Raw genomic sequence first — 20,304 nt, 5'->3', positions numbered from 1 at the left:
TGTGTAAGTGCTTGAAAGCTATCAAGTCAGCTTGTAAGAAATTGAGAATTTTTGTGTTTTCCTGTGTCCAATGTCAGACTGAAAAATCAGGTCCAATTAAGTCGTATAAAGGATTTACTTTTTCTGCTTAATCAAAAATGTATCTGCTGCCAAAAGTTAGGAATCCTAAAATGGTCTGTAGATTTTTCAGAGTCTTTGAAGGTTGGAGTAGAAAATTAGCTGCTAGGCTTTTCCCTTCACTTGAGAGCTCATATCCTAAAAATAGGACATTGAGGTGCAGTTTTAGAGTCTTACGTTGGGGGATACCAGTTAAAAAATAGTGAACACTATTCACTAAGGGGTTTCATGTGTAAGGAAACTTTAGGTAGTTTGGGAAAGAAATACTCTCTAAATCGAGATTTCTCTCTGGCCCTAAAATTGTTTGGTGTTCAGGAGGAATCCGTGATATCCCTCCGCTATTAGAATACAAATCCTTTGTAAAAAACTTAAGTGGTATGATCAGCTTTAATAGAGATATTCAGTTCTGTAAGACTAAAGAGAGACTAAAGATAATAGCAAAAACTACTTCCCCGAAACTGCCTCAGAAATATCTAACTTAGAACCTAGATCATCGAACAAGACGCTGGTTCTCCTTATTTAGATTTAATCTTTTACCTCTAAATGATCTAACAGAACACTGGTCTCAGAATCCGAAAAATGGAAAAAACTGTAATTTTTGAGAACGGAGTATCCAGAACTTGGATCATGTTTTGTTTGTTTGTCCGGCACTAGCCTTACATTGCCGTCGCTGGCTTAGGCCAATGGTTTTACAAAATGGTATTAAGGATGTAGTTTCTGCTTGCAACTTTCTTTTTAATCCCAAAAATGAAGCAGTATGCATAAAATTGGTTAATTTTTTTAAGGAATTTATGTATATTTTTCAACTGTATATTTCCCAAGTGGGATTTAATTTCTGAATTGTTGACCTTCTATGTAGATGTTTTATCTTCTCCTAATTTTGAAGGTATTTCACACTATTGTGTCTTCTACTCTAAAAGCTCGGTGTTCATCTAATTTTTAAATTTTCTTTGCACATGAACCGGATGCTTTCTACATGTTATCTGCATATTTCCGGATATGTCCTGTTCTCTCATTTTCTGCTGCTAAATGTAAACTTTGATCCATGAAGGTGCTCTATGGTGTCCTGGCTGCTATCTATTTGTTACTTCCACAATTCATGATATGATCTGCGTTTTCATTGTTGGCCGCTAAATTTTACATGTTATCCCTTGATACTGCGGTTTCCTCATGTTGGCTGCTAAATTCTAAATTTTATTCTTTGATACTGTTATATTTGGAAAAAAAATTTTCTCTGGCCACCTTGTCATTCTGTATTCTTATATGGTTTTATTGTATTTTATGGTATGTATCTTTTTAAGTCGACCTCATTAGAGTTCCAAAACTTTAATAAAACTGAATTGACATTGATATTGATGTGGGCAATATTAGTTTTTTCAAAGTTAAATTTGTTGCCTTCAGAGGCGAAACCCAGAATTATGTTGTCCACCTGTTCAAATGATCCAATAATTCATCGCCCGTCAGATAAATGTCATCTACATAGGACAATGCCTGCTCATCAAAACTCTGATACTCTACCTGAGAACAATATGGGGCTATTCTTATACCCTTGGGGCAGTCTACAAAAATGGCGTTCAGAGCCCAGGGGCGAAAATGCTATCAAATATCTGCTTTCAGGTGTTATATTTTGGCAAAATAATCCATTTGAGATATCTAGTGTTTTGTATTTCTTCCACACAATGTTATTCATTAATGCGGCACTGCGTGCATTTTATACTGCAAATGTTTTCGTACATGTGTTTAAATGCCTGTAGTCTAAAACTAGACTTTATGAATTGTTGGGTTTCATTAAGGAAAGCAAAGGATTATTCATGGAAGAGGTGCAATTCTCAATCACACTTTGGTATTCAAAAGTTGATTTAAGATCTCCCTGACTTGTTTCTTTGTGTCATGTTTTATAGGGTACTGCCTTTGTGATGTAGGAGTAGTTTTTGCTGGAATTTCATGATGAGGTGACTCAGTGTCCCACACTACATGATTGCGAATGATGCAGGAGCTAGAGCTACTGCCCACTTCTGCACATATGAATGTTTAAGTGATTCTGGAACAAGGTCGAAGAAGGCTGGTAATATTCCAGCTTCTCCTTTTGTGCAGTCCTTAACAAATTCAGGGGGCCAATCTTTTTCAGCCAATAGGATATCGTATCCATATGTCAGGTTCTCTCAAAAGAGACCTTTCACGTTTCTTGATATGTCCCCCTCCATATGGAGTATTATTTCATATATCCGATGTAGGACACTTACCCTGGTAGCAGGTGTTTCTACCATGATATGTTCATTCAATGCTGCTATCACCAGAAATTCCCTCAGGTTCTGGGGAGCTGTTGTTACTTCTGCTGCACTGTCTAGCATAGTCAGAACCCATTCCCCATTCAGTAGTTGAGTCCTCAGTAGCCTGGGCATTTCTTATTTGAAAGCCAGCTACCTTCTTTGTAAACATTGAGGTTTACTTTTTGGTTTATCTTCTGTTTTGATATTATAGTCTGAAGTGCGATGTACATCTCTAGGCTTTGCTCACTCTTATGATCTACATTCTAACCGTCCTTCCCTCTGAGTTTTTGGATGAACCCTGAAAGGAACGTGTATCAGTATCCTGATACTTGCCAGGTTTTTTTAATATTATCACGGTTCCTAAGGTTATATTTCGTGTCAGAGGGCTACTATTGAGGAGACCCACCCTGTGATTGGGATATATTCTGCTTATTTTTTATTGTTTATTATCCCATTTCTTTTTAGAAGAATCTGGCGTTTGCTTTGAGTTATCCTTTTCAGGATTACCCAATAATTGTGGTTTCACAGGTCTAGCTTCCAAGTTATCTCCACCCAGCGAAGCATAGGTATCTTCGATAATTTTGGTAGCTCTCGCTCCTGTTTTGCAGGAGTGCATTCCCACAGGCGTTGGCGTATATCCATCACAGCTGCCTCCCCTTTTATGTTAGCCAACATAATTGTTGATACCTGGGCAGAATTGCCTATCCATTTCATCCATAAGTCCAGGACAGGTTCTGCCCTGTACTCATTCTGTATTTGTTTCAATACTTTTGGTATGACCGCTATTGAGGGGGTACCATGCATTTTGATACAAACAGCAGCAAAAACTGTACCCAACGTGGTACAATCCTCTATCAGGGGAGCTATCCGCATTGGCAAGTAAATTGTCAGTATTCTGTGTTTTTCTGGCGGGTCAGTGTGTGGAAAACTGATCCAGAATGACATTTGCTCAGGTTTAGTGGGCATTCTTCCCATAACTGCATTCAGCAGTGGGGTGATTTGTTTTGTGGTCCCTTGTAATTGACAGCCTTCCTGGAGACGAACGGCTCCCTCGACCCATCGCAGTCCGGATTCCGAGCGAACCACAGCACCGAGACAGCCCTCATCGCGGCCACCGACGACATCCGGACCCTGCTGGACAATGGAGAAACCGCCGCCCTCATCCTGCTCGACCTTTCGGCCGCGTTCGACACATTCTGCCACCGCACCCTGACAACCCGCTTCCGCCACGCCGGGATCCAAGGAAAGGCCGTGGAATGGATCACCTCCTTCCTCTCCGACAGAACCCAAAGAGTCCGTCTCCCGCCCTTCCTCGCAGAAGCCACCAAGATCATCTGCGGCGTACCTCAAGGCTCCTCGCTCGGCCCCACCCTCTTCAACGTCTACATGAGCCCCCTCGCAGCCATCGCAAGCAAGCACAACCTCAACATCATCTCCTACGCCGACGATACCCAACTGATCCTCTCCCTCACCAACGACCCCACCTCCGCCAGAGCCAGCTTCCAGGACGGAATGAAAGACATCGAAGACTGGATGAAGCTCAGCCGCCTGAAACTGAACTCAGACAAGACGGAAGTCCTCATCCTCGGCCCATCCATCTCCACCTGGGACGACTCCTGGTGGCCCCCTGCTCTGGGCCCCCCACCCAAGCCCACGGACCACGCACGCAACCTGGGCTTCATCCTTGACTCCTCCCTCACGATGGCCAGGCAAGTTAACGCCGTTACCTTCTCCTGCTTCAACACACTCCGCATGCTCCGTAAGATCTTCCGCTGGATCCCCACTGGAACAAGGAAAACGGTCACCCAGGCCCTCGTCACCAGCCTTCTGATCTACGGGAACGCCCTCTACGCTGGGACCACCGCCAAACTACAGAAAAAACTCCAGCGCATCCAGAACGCCTCAGCACGACTCGTCTTGGACATCCCCCGACACAGCCACGTCTCCGCCCACCTGAGGGACCCGCACTGGCTCCCCGTCAGCAAGAGGATCACGTTCAGACTCCTCACCCACGCACACAAGGCTCTCCACGACTTGGGCCCCGAATACCTCAACAACCGCCTCACGTTCTACATGCCAACCCGCCAGCTACGCTCCGCCAGCCTCGCCCTCGCCACCGTCCCACGGATCCGCAGAACCACCACCGGAGGAAGATCCTTCACCAAGACCTGGAACACCCTCCCCACCCACCTACGACTCCCCCAGGACCATCTCTCCTTCAGGAAGCAACTCAAGACCTGGCTTTTCGAGCAGTAGCAGCCCCCCCCGGTGCCTTGAGACCCCAGCGGGTGAGTAGCGCGCTTTACAAATGTTCTCGATTGATTGACCTGTTTGAGTTACCCTTGTAAGTTGAAGTATGAGTGTTTGCATAACAAACTGTGTACGATTTCTGTATAGGTTTGTTATTTCTTTGTGAAGTGGACGTAAGTCTGCTACTGGCAATGTATCTATTTCTGGATATGGTATGTAGGCAGCTAGGACAGGCCATGTCGCCCCTCCTCTGCTGAGCAGACAAAGTCTCACTTTTTCTGTGGTGTGTGGGAGGGCACCTTTAAACCAATTTATAAGCTCTTGGTAAGTTAACATGACTTCTATATCCTCGTATGGAGAATATTCTTCAGGTGGTTGGTTCATCTGAAGAATACGTGTGAAAAGTATGTGTGCATGCATCTGTGCTTGCACAGCTGATATCATACTTGCTCGGAAACCCAACCTTCTAATCCTGACCGAAACCTGGTTAAATTAATTCTGGTCCCTTCAAGCATGGTATCACTAGACAGAGCTGACAGACCAGGAGGTGGGATTGCCTGTATCCATCGGAACAGCCTTACTGTGAACTGATCTCACTCACCGGTATTATCCTCATGTGAATACCTTTGCATTGATATCACACGTAACAGACCAGTTTGCACCTTGCACACGTTCTACCACCCTCCAGGTGATAACCTCACTTTCATCCAACAGTTTAAGGATATCGTGACTACAAACACAGGACAACAAGGCACCCAAATTTTCCTCTGAGATCTCAACCTGCACTGGAAAGACCTAAATGACTCTGCCTTAAACAGCCTCAAAGCATTCCTTACAGACCTTGACCGTAAATAAATCTGCAACAGCCCCGCACATGATAAGGGCTCAATCTTAGATCTTGTCATTTCCAATGCTGATTCCACTCAACTTTAATCGAACCTCCCTTGTGATTGGTCGGACCACCAGCTCATTATATTCCTCATTAATGAAGCTGTGAAACTAAACTGAGCACAACCTATGAAACCTAAAATATGGAAAAGGAGCTTAAAAAACGCTAACCTCAATCTACTAACATATCTCAGTGACAACCTCCTACTTCCCCCTGAGGACTTATCAGATGAACACGGTCTTACAAACCACTACTTTAGTTCCATGACTACGGTACTAGACTCAGTTACCCCGCTACAACTGAAAAGACTCTCCACAAAAGACTCCAAACCATGGTACGATATCAGCCTCAATTCAGATAGACGTAACTTAAGACTAATTGAATGTCAATGGAGAGCCTCTCAATCCCTTGACCACTGTTGGACTTGGCCCTTTTTGCAGGGTCATCCCTGAACTTTTTGCCTTCCTCCTGTATTTTGTCTGACCTGTTTTTGTTGATTTTATGACTCTGGGCACTTTACCACTGCTGATCAGTGCTAAAGTGCGTATGCTCTCCCTATTATAAGTTGATGTATGGATTAGTGACTCCACGATTGGCTGTGCACTGTAAATCAAATGCTGCTGGTGGGCTTGCAGCACTGATTGTGCCACCCACAGAAGCAGCTTGTAAAATGTGTCTCAGGTCTGCCATTGCGGAGCCTGTGTGCTGTCTGGTACTGCCATGTTGACTGGGCAAGGGCACCCACTTGCCGGTCCCTAAACCTTCCCTTTTCTACACATTAGTCACCCCTATGGTAGGCAAAGGGCAGGGTGCATTGTAGGTAAAAGGTAGGACAAGCCCTGATGTGTGTGGCATGTCCTAATAGTGAATTACAGCCATTCTCGTTTTTCACTATTGCAAGGCTACCTGTTCCCTATAGGCCAGAGTGGGTAGTTTGATTATTACATCTTATAATCCTAACTGACTCCGGGAACATGGTAGAAAGTCGAGTTTAGCATGCCTGAACTCAGAATGATAAAATGCTTTTAGTGAAGTTGATTTTAACATTCTGGGTTTGAAAATACCACTTTTAGAAAGTCTGTATTTTTTGTATCCAAGCTGCCTCTGCTAGATTGTGTATTCCTTGTCTGGAGTTTGAGTGACAGGGGCTGGGGGATTCCAGGAGACAGGGTGAGTCAGCACAAGGCTGACTAGAGATATACACATGTAAATGGGTGGGAGGAGTGGCACCTGGGACCAGAATAGGGCTGTGCCTTCCCTGCGCAATGCAGGCTCCACCTCCTGTGGTGTGTCTGATGTCTCTGCCCTGCACTGTGAAAGGAAAGAAGGAGACAAGTAAACAAAGTGCTACAGGACTGACCAGAACCGGTTTGGACTAGGCAAAGGCCTCTCTGCCTTTAGAGAACAAAGAGAAAATGTGTATAAAAAGGGGGACCCAGAGTATTAGATCACTTTTGGGAAACAAGAAGAAACCTCTGCCGAGGAGAGGAACCAGAGAGACTGAGGAGAGACTATCCCTAAGCGTAAGGGATTGGCCTGCAGTGGTTGCCTTACTGCCAACGAGAGGAGAGAGTAACTTTGTGTGTACTTTCATCAACTTGTGATGGATCTCCAAGGGCTTGAGAGAGAGTTTGCACCCTGACCGAAGTCACAGGACCAGTAGACTTCACCAACCTTTGTGCATCGCTTCTGGAAACGCTGTTTCAGTCGCTATAGAGGAAAGGGAGCTGTGACTGACTCCAACGACTGGCACGGTGTCCCGACGGCACCGCCCGCATCTTGCAACGCAACCCTGGTCTCACCGACCACCACTTTCCACGCCGCTGCCAACGAGCCGCTGCTTGCACCGTGACCTGTGGGCATCGCACTGTGTACTGCCTCGCTGCACTGAAACAAGCTGGTCTGACCGACGTCAACTCCAGCCTACCGGCACAGAGCAACGTCTCGCCCTGCAACGCATAGCCTGGGTCTCAATGACGCCATCTTGACAACATCACCGAACAGCTGCCTGCACCGCATCAAGAGGACACCGCGCTCTGCACCGCTACATCTTGCAACGCAACCGCGATGGTTGCCACAACGAGTAAAGGTACTGAGACCGAGTCTGTCCTGCTGTGCTGACCCGTATCGATGCGGTCAGCTGGAATTGCGAGATTCTGTTGTGTTAACATCACCGTAACCGGAGGCGGCTACTGATTCGTAAACAACTTTGAATCAAGTATTCCCAAAAAGAACTCTATTTTTGATAACAGTACTGTGGATCATTTTGCGTTGATGGTCTTGTGATAAAACCTATATAAAGATACTTATTTTTGATATACAACTTGTGTGGCGTTCCTTTGTAGTGTTGTCACCGAATTACTGAATGTGTTCACAAATGCTTTACAAACTGCCTCTGAAATAAGCCTGTCTGCTCGTGCCAAGCTACCAAGGGGGTGAGCAGGGATTATTATAGGAGTGTACCACCCTTTCCCTGACTAGACGCAAGGGTCACTATTTGTCAAAGGTACCTACCTCTACCAACTAAAGACCCCAAATCTAACAACCACCTTCAGCTTCTAAGGGTTACCAGTACCTCCTACTACAAACAGATCAGAAAGTCTAAAGCAAACTTTTTTAGGAACCAGTTAGACCAAGCCAAAAAGCTTAGTTAAATCACAATCAAATGGCCTACCAAACCCTGTACCCGGCCGCCAGCTGAATTGAGCTCATTACCCAGTTGCTAAGAATTTGCCTCCTTCTTCATTGAGAAGACCAAAAACATGAAGATTGACCTGCAGACGACCTTAGTTATTATTCTTACATCTCCAATGACACCATTTCCCCCTCTCTGGCAAACTCTACCATTTGCTCACCAAGGCTCGCCCTTAAAAACAATGCCACATGGTCCTCCTTCATAACGTTTAATGAAGGCGCAATCTTAAAAGTGCTCACAATATTGAACCCCTCTAACCAATTTGTCGATTCTCTTCCCTCTAACTTCTTAAATAAATGAGTTAAAACCTTTGCTACTGCCACTATGGACCAAGATTATCAATGCCTCTTTGCTTCAAGGCATTATACCAGAAAACCTTGAATCAGGGCAGGTGTCCCCCATCCTAAAGAAACACACCTGCGAACCACACAGACTTAAAAAATTTCCCGACCGATCTCCAACATTCCAACTTTGGCTAAACTCCTGGAAAATGTGTCCACATCCAGCTTTGCAACCACATCGAATAATAACCAATACTAATCTGGTTTCCGCGCAGTACTGAAACTGCTCTGACGCACTTAGTGGATGATGCGCTAAAATTCCAAGACCATAACTAAGCTTGTCTTTTAATCCAGCTTGACCTATCTTTGGCATTCAACACCGTCAAACACGACAATCTCCTAGACCTCCTGAGATATAGAATGAGCCTATCAAGATCTGTCCTAAATTGGTTCACTTCTTTTCTCCAAAACAGATCCCAAAGATTCATGGTCAATCAATCTCTATCTACGTCCATCCCAGTCACGTTAGGAGTCCTGCAGGGTTACTCCCTTTCACCCACTCTTTTTAACCTATTCATGGAACCTCTTACCGAAATTCTTAGTTCCTCCAACATTCATTATCACATGTCCGCGGACGATACACAATTGTACCTAAAGGTCCCTTCTCCAGAGGATATCAGATCTCTTAACTTAAACCTACAAAAAAACAGCTTTGGCATGCTGAAAATCGCCTTAAACTAAACACCCTTAAGACTGAATTCCTCCTTATCGCTCCTCACAATCAAACATCCATCATAGAGGAATGGCTTAAACAACTTAGAGCACTCAACTGCCAGCCTCAAGTTATTGACCCAGACAGATCGCTTGGAATAACACTCAACAGGAATCTAAACATGCATAAACATATCAGTGCTGTAACAAAAGGAGCAAACATACCAATGAACATTCTGAGACAATTAAAACCCTTCCATCTCTCTAATGACTTCAAATTGACAGTACACGCTCTAGTAATCCCCAGACTAGAATATGGGAGTGCAACTTTGTGGACTTCCCAGGTCTACAACGGCCCCTCTAAGAGCCTCCCTCAATTTGGCTGCCAGGCTCATCTCGGGCTCAAAAAGAAACTGGCATATTTCCACTGACCTTAGAGCGCTCAATTGGCTCCCATTTGAAGCAAGAATTCAAGTAAAACGCTTGCGTGACTCACAAAGCCCTTCACTACAAGACCCCAAGATATCTCGCCCAGAAATTGGTGCTCTCGGGTGGTGATAGACCTTCCAGGAGCTCCAGCACTCTTCTTCTGAAACCACGAAGATTTTCCAAAAAGAAAACATACAACGAGCCTTCTCTAGAATCGCCCCAAGTATCTGGAACGTGTTGCCCCCAGAAACTAGGCTGAATCCCTCTACTGCCTCTTTCAAGAAAGAAGAAAAGTCTCTACTCATAAGAAAACTTACATGAACAACAAAGTGACCCGCATAACAGATGTTGGCCATTACTGTTTTTGTTTTTTATGTCTTTATGCATACACTTTTGTAACTATATCAGTAGGCAAGAATGGTATATATTGTACTTTGCCCCATGTCTCCCCCCTGTAATGCGCTCTGATACCGCAGGTCATGTTCGGGCTGTATAAAACCTTAAAAATAAATGAAATAAATAAATCTGCATGTGGAAACTTAACCGAAGAATAGAAAACCTCTCTCCTGTGCCTCAATCATGAAGGTAACAGTCCCACCTAATGCTGAAACTCCATATTCTGCTACTTTTAAAGTAACTGCATTTCTGCAGTTTTCTGAAATGTTCACAGCACCTTCCTGTTAGACATCCTCCATATCAGCACCGCTAGTACCACTAGCACTGGTGTCTCTGGTTAAAGACATTATGAGAGGAAGTATCTACGAGAAGAGAAGGTTTATGTACAATGTAGGGAACTATAAGACTTCAAGTTTGAACAAACCTACAGCCAATACATAGGATATACCTACTCAGCTGCGGCTGATTTTTTCCCTGCCCACCCCAGACGTCTCTGGGTAAATGTGATTAGAGGTCTTTGAGAAGCACAGCTTAACGACTCAGATTTGACCGTTAAATAACAACCAAACCATTGTTGGTCGCCAAGTTGTGTAGTTCCTACAAATCTATACAGGATCCGCGAGGTTTAGACAAAGTAAACTAAGGGATTGTGTTCAAACTGATTCCAGACACCCCCAAAGGATATGTTACTCTGTCGACCAGCTAGCTCACAGTGCCACTGTAAGCCCCACAACCTTACCAAGAAGCGTATAGTTTCTGACAACTATCGAACAACCCTGACCCCCTAAGGGAACGTGGAAACAGTACAGTATTTTTTGCTCAGTCACTGGTGCCCACTTGTTCTCAGAGAGATACACAGAATTAACAGAGGGAACGCTTTCAATAAACATTTATTGAACCAGCATCATCCTAGTATAAAATACGTGTGCTGAAACAGCCATTAGAGAGACAGATATATACAAGTAAAAGCATTAACAGAGTAAATAAAAGGTAGAATTCTACCATGGTGCTAAATCAGTGAATATATGCAGGCATATACATACATGGCAGTAATCATGAGTACTCCTAAGATGCAAACCCTAACTAAATATACCTAAATGTACCTAGCATTTCTGTGGGTGCATTGCCAAGAATACCCCTAGGAAAGAGCCAAGCCCATTACCTGATGGGAAAGAATGAAGGACCCTGTCTTGGTCTCGAGTTGGACACCCCGCGAGGGATGTCAGACCACTGTGTGCTGGAGTGTCCGCGTGCAGGGACCTCAGCGTCTCTCGTGTCAGCATGAAAGCTTCTCCTCTGGTTTGCCCAGTAAAGAAGTGTGCTAAAATACCCAAAAGGTGCCCTCAGGGGGTCTACCTAGAAGGGTACTGTGGGCCTGTCGTTCAAGGATTACGATAGCGATGACTCTTGTACAGTTATTATACAGAAGATGGTAGTCCTGCTGTGATACTAAGAATCCACATGCATAATAAATTAGGCTAGTTTTCGAAGGAAACCACACAACGTTTATTTGGCACATAACCAGGTAAAAGGTCAGCCCCAGCACCATTATGTAGAGCAAGGTAGGACAAATGTAGGTAAAAGGTTGTGTATCTACCTAGGGCTATATTGGGGTACATTTGGGCTCATAACACCCATTTGGTGATTTGTGGCGGGTTGCCTCCCGGTACGTTGGAGTTGACTGCTACGTCGCATGGTGAAGCTGTTCTGAGGAGAGGTGGTGGTGCCGTGGAAGGCGCTGGAGGCCCCATGCGAAGGCCACCCATTTCCTGCCTGGGTGGAGGATCTTGAGCTTCCTCCTTCTCTTCTTCACCCCTCTGCCGCGTTCTACCGGCTCCAGCTGAACCGCACCGGACCTGTGGTGCAGATGATTATGTGGGCAGAGGGGGTACAGCGCAGCAGGCCTACTGAACTCGGCCACCAGACCTGCGCCGACTGCGACAGAGTGGATCTAGCTGGCAGTGAGCTACGGCATAAGAGGCAGACCGCGACACTGGCAGGTGGTGAGACGTGTTACTGCCAGTTATTGAAGCAGCGGGGGATAAACCTCAGCTCGCCTGGATCATGTGGGGCTGGGTTTTTTTTTCTCCCTGTCTCACCTTATTGGATTTTGGGAAGTCCTGACTGGGCCTTGCACTTGTGTCGCTCCTTGCTTGCTCCAGTGCCTGCAGTAACTGTGAGAGCTGCTAGATATTTGTGTGGGAACCCCAGGAGTACAACCAAGGCGGAGGTGGGCTGTCACTGAGCTGTTGTCCCCGCGGTTTGGGGGGCTCTGGTGAGGGGGGAGCATGGACTGATGGATTGAGATGGCAACAGCTGCATGCCACCGCTGCTTACTGACTGCAGACGTCTGGTTCCTGCCTCACCCCTGGTGCCATTTCCTCTCTTCTTTGCATTGTGTTTTATGGAAACCTCCTGTCTGGGGCCCTTGCCTTTTTCCCCAGAGCCTCCTTGGGCCCTTCCCCTGGAGGGGATCTTGCTTCCTACTTATCTGTCTAGCCGGATCCAGACAGTGAAGGATGGGGAGAGGGAGGTTCCGCTGCAAACGCCATCAGAAAAGAAGGTGGACCAGTATACAGTCCGGACGACGACGGGCAGGGAGAGGGCTCAACTGATCCGATGCATGACTTGGGGCGGCAAGGGGCTGCGGACCTGGGTGTGGTCCTTAAGGCCATATAGGACTCCCGGGACACTGTAGATAACTAAAGTAGATGGCCTACAAGTGGGTCTCTCTGTACCGCGCCAGGACCTGCGAAATGTGGTGGCCAGGACCACGGAGGTCGAAAACCGTGTCTCCTCTGCCGAGGATGAAATCTCGGCCCTCAAGACTCAGATGCCCAAGCTGACCGCCTCGGTGTCCTCCGTCGGAGAGAGCAGAGAACACTGAAAATAGGTCTCACGTAAAAATATTCGACTTATTGATCTCCCCGAGGCCGTGGAGCATAGGGGCCTAGTCAGAGTGTTGGAGGACTCGTTCAAGTAGTGGATGCTAGAAAAATAACTGTCCCCCTTCTTTGTCATCGAAAGAGCACATCGCCCCTTGGTGCTGAAGGCCCGCGCCAGAGGCCTCTCAGTTGGCTGTGATCCTGGAGCTGCTAAACTTGAAAGCCTGAGACATGGTAGTCAAAGAGGCACACCCCATCCTAAACGATTTGACAATGCAAGGATTCTGGTGTTTCCGGACAACACAAAGGCAGTGTAGCAGCGCTCCTTCGCTGAAGTGAATCAGAAGCTCCGGGCCCTAGACCTCCGCTATATGCTCTTGTTTCCGGACTGCCTTCAAGCTTTCTTTCAGTCTCGCACCTCTTTCTTTAACACCTTCAATGCTACAGCAATTTCCCTCCTGTGCTGCAGATCCTTGAAATGCATTGTTCATGACGAGCTCAGCTCGTCATGAGCACACGAGCAGTGTACTGCATGACGAGCTGAGCTCGTCATGAGCATGGAAGGGGTTAATACACCGGAGCAGGCCTGGGAGTGGGTGAAAGAAGGTTTTTTGCTGCAACGGACCACTACCGTCAAGCAACACCAAGCAGCGCACCAACCGAGCGCACTGGATCACTTACCTGCTGTCAATTTAGCCGGTTTGCCTTTCCTTCTGTTCTGGGTGGTTCTCTTGTGGGGCACCGGAGGGCAAATTCGTTCTCATATGGTATAATTATTTGTCAGGTACTGGATCCTGTTGTATGGGTGCCCATGCACCGCTGTGGTTTATCACTCCCCCTAGTTAAAAAAACTTGGGCTAATTAGTTAGGGCGACAGATGCTTCCTGGGGTGAAGTGTTGGGGAGGATGTTGGGGAAGGGTAGTTTTGTTGGGCTTCTGAGCCTAGTTTATCTTTCTGACTTTTTTCTTACCATTGTTTTTCCCTTCTCAGGTTCATAGCGGCATCAGGTCATTGGGGTCTCCTGTCTAATACAGTTGGGGGGAAACCGCTTGATATCCTTGGCTGCATCATGGGCTCTCCTCTGATAACTCAACTCTCCTGGAATGTAAATGGTCTCCTGGACCGCATTAAGCATTCTGCCATATTAAGATATATTAGAAGCTACTGGCCAACGGTCGTTCTTCTGCAGGAGACACATTTATTAGGAACAAAGTGCCCCTTTTTGGGCCGGACTGGGAACAGAAACCGGCCCCGGCAAACTGCTCAGCCTGCCCCCCCTGAGGTGAGGGGGAGGGCAGCTGAGGAGTGTGCGAGGGCCAGTTTCAGCCGATTTTGTTACAGGGGGGCGATATTGCAGACCCCCGTAACAAAAACGGTCCCCCAGGGGCCCAAAGATGCCCCCACACTACCGACCTACCGGGGAAACGCCCGGTGCCCGCTATGGCCAGTCCGGCCCTGGGTTTGGCTATGACAGGGTTTATCACTCCGGTTTTACGCGTGGCTCTAGAGGAGTCACTATACTGCTGCACAAATCTCTTCCATGGCTATTACAGTGCACCATACGGACGCCCAGAGCTGCTACGTTTGCATTTGAGGGCCAGTTGGAAATGAGGCATTATAATTTCATATCCCGTTATGTTCCGCTGCCCTTGCCGCAGCCTTCCCTGCAGTTGCTGAGATCCTTTATCCTGAATATCCCTCAGGGCCACACTATGATTGAAGGAGACTTTAATGCTCTTCCGGATCCAGACCTGGACACCTCCTCAGCCCCATACACCATCACGTGTTCCTGAACAGTCTGCTTGTCTCTGTGGACAGATTCGCTGGGCCTGTGCTATGCCTAATGCTCCTGGCATCCTGCTCAACTTCTTACACCCATCAATCTGCAGCGCATGCAGCGGAATTCCGCATAGACTTGATGTGGCGACCAGCTGCAGATCTTCTCTCAGTTCAAGCGGTGCGCATCCTTCCACATGGAATTTCTGATCACGCTCCCTTGATGCGTTCATGGGGAACTCAGCCCACTGTCTTGTGACCGGCTTTGAGATTCAGTGTATGGCACTTGCAGAGCGCTGCATGTGAGACCTTTGTCGAAGATGAACTGCGTCAGTTCTTTGAGCTCAATGAAGGTTGGATAGCATCGGCAGCGACGCTGCGGGCGGTTAGTAAGCCATCCTTGAGAGGCCGCATTAAAGGTCACATTCGTCAGACTGAGGCGCTACGTCTGGGTTGCCTGACCAGCTTGGAAACCCAGATAGTACGAATGGAAGTGGCCCCTCACCACCAAGATACTGAGCACTAGCGTCACTGCCTGGCCATAACATGGACTGAACTGCAGCAGATTTCCTTGGAGGAGACCAGACAATACTGGAGGGCCTCTACTAAGAGGGTAAATGCTTCTGGGGACTAATCAGGCAAACTCTTCTACTGGCTGGCCACCCATGGGATTTCTGACTGAGTTATTCCGGTGATTCGGGACTCCTTGGGTCGTCCCAGGAGGAGCTTTCTGCAATTGCCCAGACCTTTGCCGATTTTCATCGAGGGTTATACTGGAGGTGGCTTTCGCTGCCAGCAGTGATCACCAACCCCCTTTAGGATAATATACCGTTACCGACTATACCCAGTGTCCTAGACAAGGAACTGGACCAAACGTTAAAGCTTGAGGAAGTGAGTGCAGCGGTGTCAGACTGAAATCCTGGAAAATAGCCAGCCCAGATGGGTACCCCTATGACTATTACAAATGATTTTGTGAGATCCTATGTCCCCTTTTTTAATCTCTGTATCGCCACACTGGAGCAGGGGTCCTTTCCACCAGAGCTGGAGTGTGCTATCATCATCATCATCATGCCCAATGAAGGTCTCCCTAGGGACCAGTGATTCACTTATTATCCAATTTCGTTAAACACGAACATCAAGATCTATGCAAATGTGCTAGCTGAGCGATTCGGCCGGGCTCTGCCTTATCTTGTTCATCCAGATCAGTGCGGATTCATATCGGACCGTAGTACATGTCCTTGTATCAGGAGCGTCCATGTAGCACTGTCCTGGGCGTCAGAGCTCGATGGCACTCTGGCCCTCTTGTTAGTCGATTTTACGAAAGCCTACTATATCGTGTCATGGGCCTTTATGGAGGGAGTTCTTTGGCAGGCTGGCATAGGGGAAGAATTGCATCGTATGGTTCAGCTTTTCTACCACCCTCCGACTGCTCAGGACTGGGTGAACGGGGTTGTATCTCCTGCGTTTCCCATCGAGCAAGGCACACACCAGGGGTGCCCACTGTTCCCATTGCTGTTTGCGTTAGTGATAGAGTCTAGGCGTGGCTGATATGCTTTGATGCTCAGTTCTCGGGCTGGCGATGGGGGACAGGTCTTGCAGACCGCTATGCGTATGACATGCTCCTGTTTTTGAGAGTTCTGGGGCATTCAGGGCCCTGCTGCCAGATAATCCTTCAGCTGTATGGTGAGGCATCCGGGCTTCAGGTTAATAAAGACAAATCCTGTTTAGCAGAGGTAAAGGGTGATTCTCTGGGGCAGGTATGGTATCCCAAAATCCTTTCTCGGCATGTAGTCCCCCATCCCTGATATGGACTGTGCCCTCAATTTACAGGGACTAGACCGGCGCCTTGATCAAGATCTCGGCCATTGGCCTGTGTTGTCATTGAACCCCATGGGGTGTATAGCTCTTTTCAAAATGGTGTCTCATACGAAATATTTATGTATTGGGTAATTACCCATATGGCATTCCCCGTAAGTGGTTTCGCTCTGTTACCACTAAAATTACTAACTTTTTGTCAACTGACTGCACGTGACATACCTCATTCAGATGCGCTTACAATCTGTAGGTTCTGATGCGTGAGCAGTGTTCACGCACTGCGCACTTCCCATGGCAGATTGATTTCATGTTGCTTGGGAATGCCCGATGCCGAGACCCTTTTGGAGGCGGTGGGTGGCATACTATCCACTGCCCTGCACCGCCCCGTGGAGTTGACGCCTGTGTTGTGTTGTTGGGGCTTATGGAGGAGGTGGGGGGTGCTAGGGCTCAGCGTGCCTCTCTGGGGACAACTTATTTAGTTGCCAAGTGGGACTTGGCCCGGGCCTGGAAACAACAACAGCCAGCGATGAGGAGAGGTTGGCGTACGGTGGTGGACTGATGCGCACAGCAGAAGGAGCCGATTTTTTTAGGCCTGTGGCTGTCCGAAGAAACATGAATGAATATGGGGGAAATGGTGTGCTTATTATGGTTTATCAGTATGATGGTGCACTGTTTTATGCTTCTGATATCTGAGACTTCTGTCATGCCATGCTTGTACATTGACCAAATCTTATATAGTGCTATGCGGTGTTTTGCCACAACTTTCAACAAAATTGGTTATGAAAAAAAAAAAGTTCCTTTGCCAGAGCATCTGCTTTACCATTCTTTGTTCCACGTCTATGAGTAATGACGAAATCATAGTACGCAAAATACAAAGACCACCAGTTTTGTCTGGCTGTCAGTCTTTGCTGATTTTAAAAACTTTAATTTCTGATGGTTGGCATACACGGTGACCGTGTTTTTTATTTTCACCAAGAGGTAGCGCCTCCATTCATTGGAGGTGTCTTTGATTGCAAGCAATTCCTTTTCTGTGATAGTATAATTCACCTCTGCTGCAGTAAATTTCCTTGATCGATATGCCACTGGATGCAGCTGCCCTGTTTTCTTTTGTCATTGTGACAACACTCCTACAGTTCCTAATTCTGAAGCATTAGTTTCAACAAAGAATGGCTCCATGTGATCAACATGAAGCAGTAAATGGGCGGTGGTAAAATCCCGTTTTAGGGATTTAAACCCTTCCTCTGCATCTTCAGGCCACTCAAATGGAAAACCATTTTTCAGGAGACGAGTGATCAGAATTAACTTTTTAGAGAAATCTTGGATAAATTTCGGATAGAAATTTGCAAAGCCCATGAAGCTCTGGGCTTCCTTAACGGTTCTTGGAGATTTCCATTCTGTGAGTGCTCTTATTTTGTGTTGATCTATCATGACTCCTGCTGGAGAGAACAAATCCTAGAAATTCCACCGTTTTCACATTAAATGCAAATTTTTCTAATTTTGTAGACAAGCAATCCTCTCTCAGCTTCTGTAGTACCCCTCTTACATGCTTCTCATCTTCAAAGTCTGGACATATCAATATATCATCGATATAGACAATAGCACACTGGTCAATATAATCCTCCAGGACATCATTTATGAAGTTTTGGAAAGCAGCTGGGGAGTTACATAAGCAGTACGGCTTTACCCGATATTAAAAAAGCCCATACTTGGTTCTGAAGGCTGTTTTCCATTAATCTCCTCTCATACGGATAAGATAAGATAGGCTCCTTTCGGATCTAGTTTAGTATACACTTGTGCTCCATTAACCTGGTCTAGTATATCGGAGATCAATGGCAGAGGGCAACAGTTTTTACCATGATAAGGTTGATGGCTCGATAATCTATACATATCCTCAGCTCTCCCTCCTTCTTCGGGACAAAAAACAATGGCAATGATACAGGAGATTGGGACCGCCAAATAAATCAATTTTTCAAATATTTCTGAATGTAGTCCATCAAGTGCTGATTTCCCTTTTCAGTTAATGCGTATATCCTTTTAGTCTTCTTTTGAGGCTAGCCCAAAGTCCAGTGAGTGACTCCATTTACAAATTGGCTTCTTGTTATTTCAGGATTTTGTGGAATTCTGACAATTATCGCCCTGTTCCTTTATTCAAGAGTTGGATGCAATACTATAATAATAATTGAGTTTATTTGACACAATGGTCGCAGGCAAGTGGCATTGGCTATCCTTAAACTCCCAACTAAAGCGAGAGGACTGGGACTCCCAAATTTTGAACAATATAATCTCGCAGCTCAACTTCAATGGTCGGTTCACTGATTAGTAGGTCATTCCTTCCGAGGGACCAGTCTCTCTTCTGAGGAACAAAGTCTGGGTCTGATATATACTATGATACTTTCAATTAAGTACCCCTCCCTAGTATTCTCCATAGTGTTGTACTGCCTCAGACACTCACAAGCACTTCCTGAACATAGATTCCTCTTCTCCGATGGGATCCATCTTGTGGGCTCAATAGTTTTCAACAACACCATACCGCAATCTCATCTAGAGACATGGGCCAAAAGGGACTGTCACTATTTCTAATTTATTTTCTGCCGGTTAACTACTAATGTTTGAAACACTTAGGAGAGACTACACAGCCCCTCCCGGCTACTTCCTCACTTACTCTCAAATTAAACAATTGCTGAGAACGGCAATGCTGTTCTGAGACACAGAACACCCCGTCAATGCTGTTATACAAGCGCTTTACACTGTAGGGGACACCAAACACCTCGTCCGTTAGTTACACCAAACACACCTCCAGCATTACTGTCAGACCAGAACTTTTCTTCGAGAGAAATAGGAAGGTGACATAGGCTGCCCATTGCACGATTCAGAATGGCAGTGCATTCTGTCATACCCACATAAGGTGTTTTAGAACTCACGCTTTAAATATATTCAATTGAATATTCTGAATAGAGCATATCTTATCTCTCATCTTTTCTCCAAGATTTACAGAGGCACTCCCTCACTTTGCCCCTGATGCCGCTCCCCAGACGCAGACCTCCCTCACATACAATGGTCGTGTGGGTTGCTAACCAGGTATTTATTGGACTGGAATCATTACCATACTCCACTAAGTTACTGGATGTTTAAATAGTTCCTTAAAGAAGCTTTAATTAGGGCTTTTCTCTTGCCTACACTCAAACAGAGCCTCAACTAAATTCATGGACCTGACCCTACTTTGGCGAGCCGTCATTACAATGAGGTGTAAAAACCCTACACCTCCCCAAAAAATTGTCCTGGGGACAGTCATACATAGGCCTGCCCTCTCTTCCTTATAGAGGTCGACATTCTCGAATGTCAACCACGGTGTGGTCAACATTTAAAAGTGTCCACCTCTAAAAGGAAGAGAGGCAGGCCTACGTAAACACCCCATTGCTCAGTTAGGGGTTTCCTTAGCTTACACATTCTCTTATACTATTAATGATGATGTACCTGAGCGTCCCACTAACGCCATACTCCCTTATTGGTTCTTAATCCTAATGGAGACAGAGAAAACCAGGAATGGTCAAAGCCAATATTTTAGGTAGAGCAGCTTATGGCTGCACTCCAATATTTGACTTGACGAGGAAGTTAGCAAACGCACACAAGGGCTGCCCATTCAAATATACAAAGTTGGAAGGAACAAGTTATAGGTGAAAGGTCGGGCTGGTTAGGATGGGGAGTTATCACAAGGGGGTAGGAGGGAGTTTAATTTGGGATATCACGCTATTCAAAAATATTGGCAAATCTGACTAAATATTTTATGCT

At 46.2% G+C, this 20,304-nt stretch overlaps 1 protein-coding gene across 5 annotated transcripts in view; it reads right to left on the bottom strand.

The window, feature by feature from the left end:
• The window catches only part of LOC144829498 (uncharacterized), a 458,194-nt gene that overhangs the window by 148,197 nt on the left and 289,693 nt on the right, over positions 1-20,304 (bottom strand). The gene's annotated exons all lie outside the window — the stretch shown is intronic.

Source organism: Lissotriton helveticus, chromosome 4_1 (assembly GCF_964261635.1).
Source record: "Lissotriton helveticus chromosome 4_1, aLisHel1.1, whole genome shotgun sequence".
Taxonomy (NCBI): Eukaryota; Metazoa; Chordata; class Amphibia; order Caudata; family Salamandridae; genus Lissotriton; species Lissotriton helveticus.
Note: the sequence above shows the minus strand (reverse complement) of the source record. Positions and strands in the feature narration are given on the sequence as shown.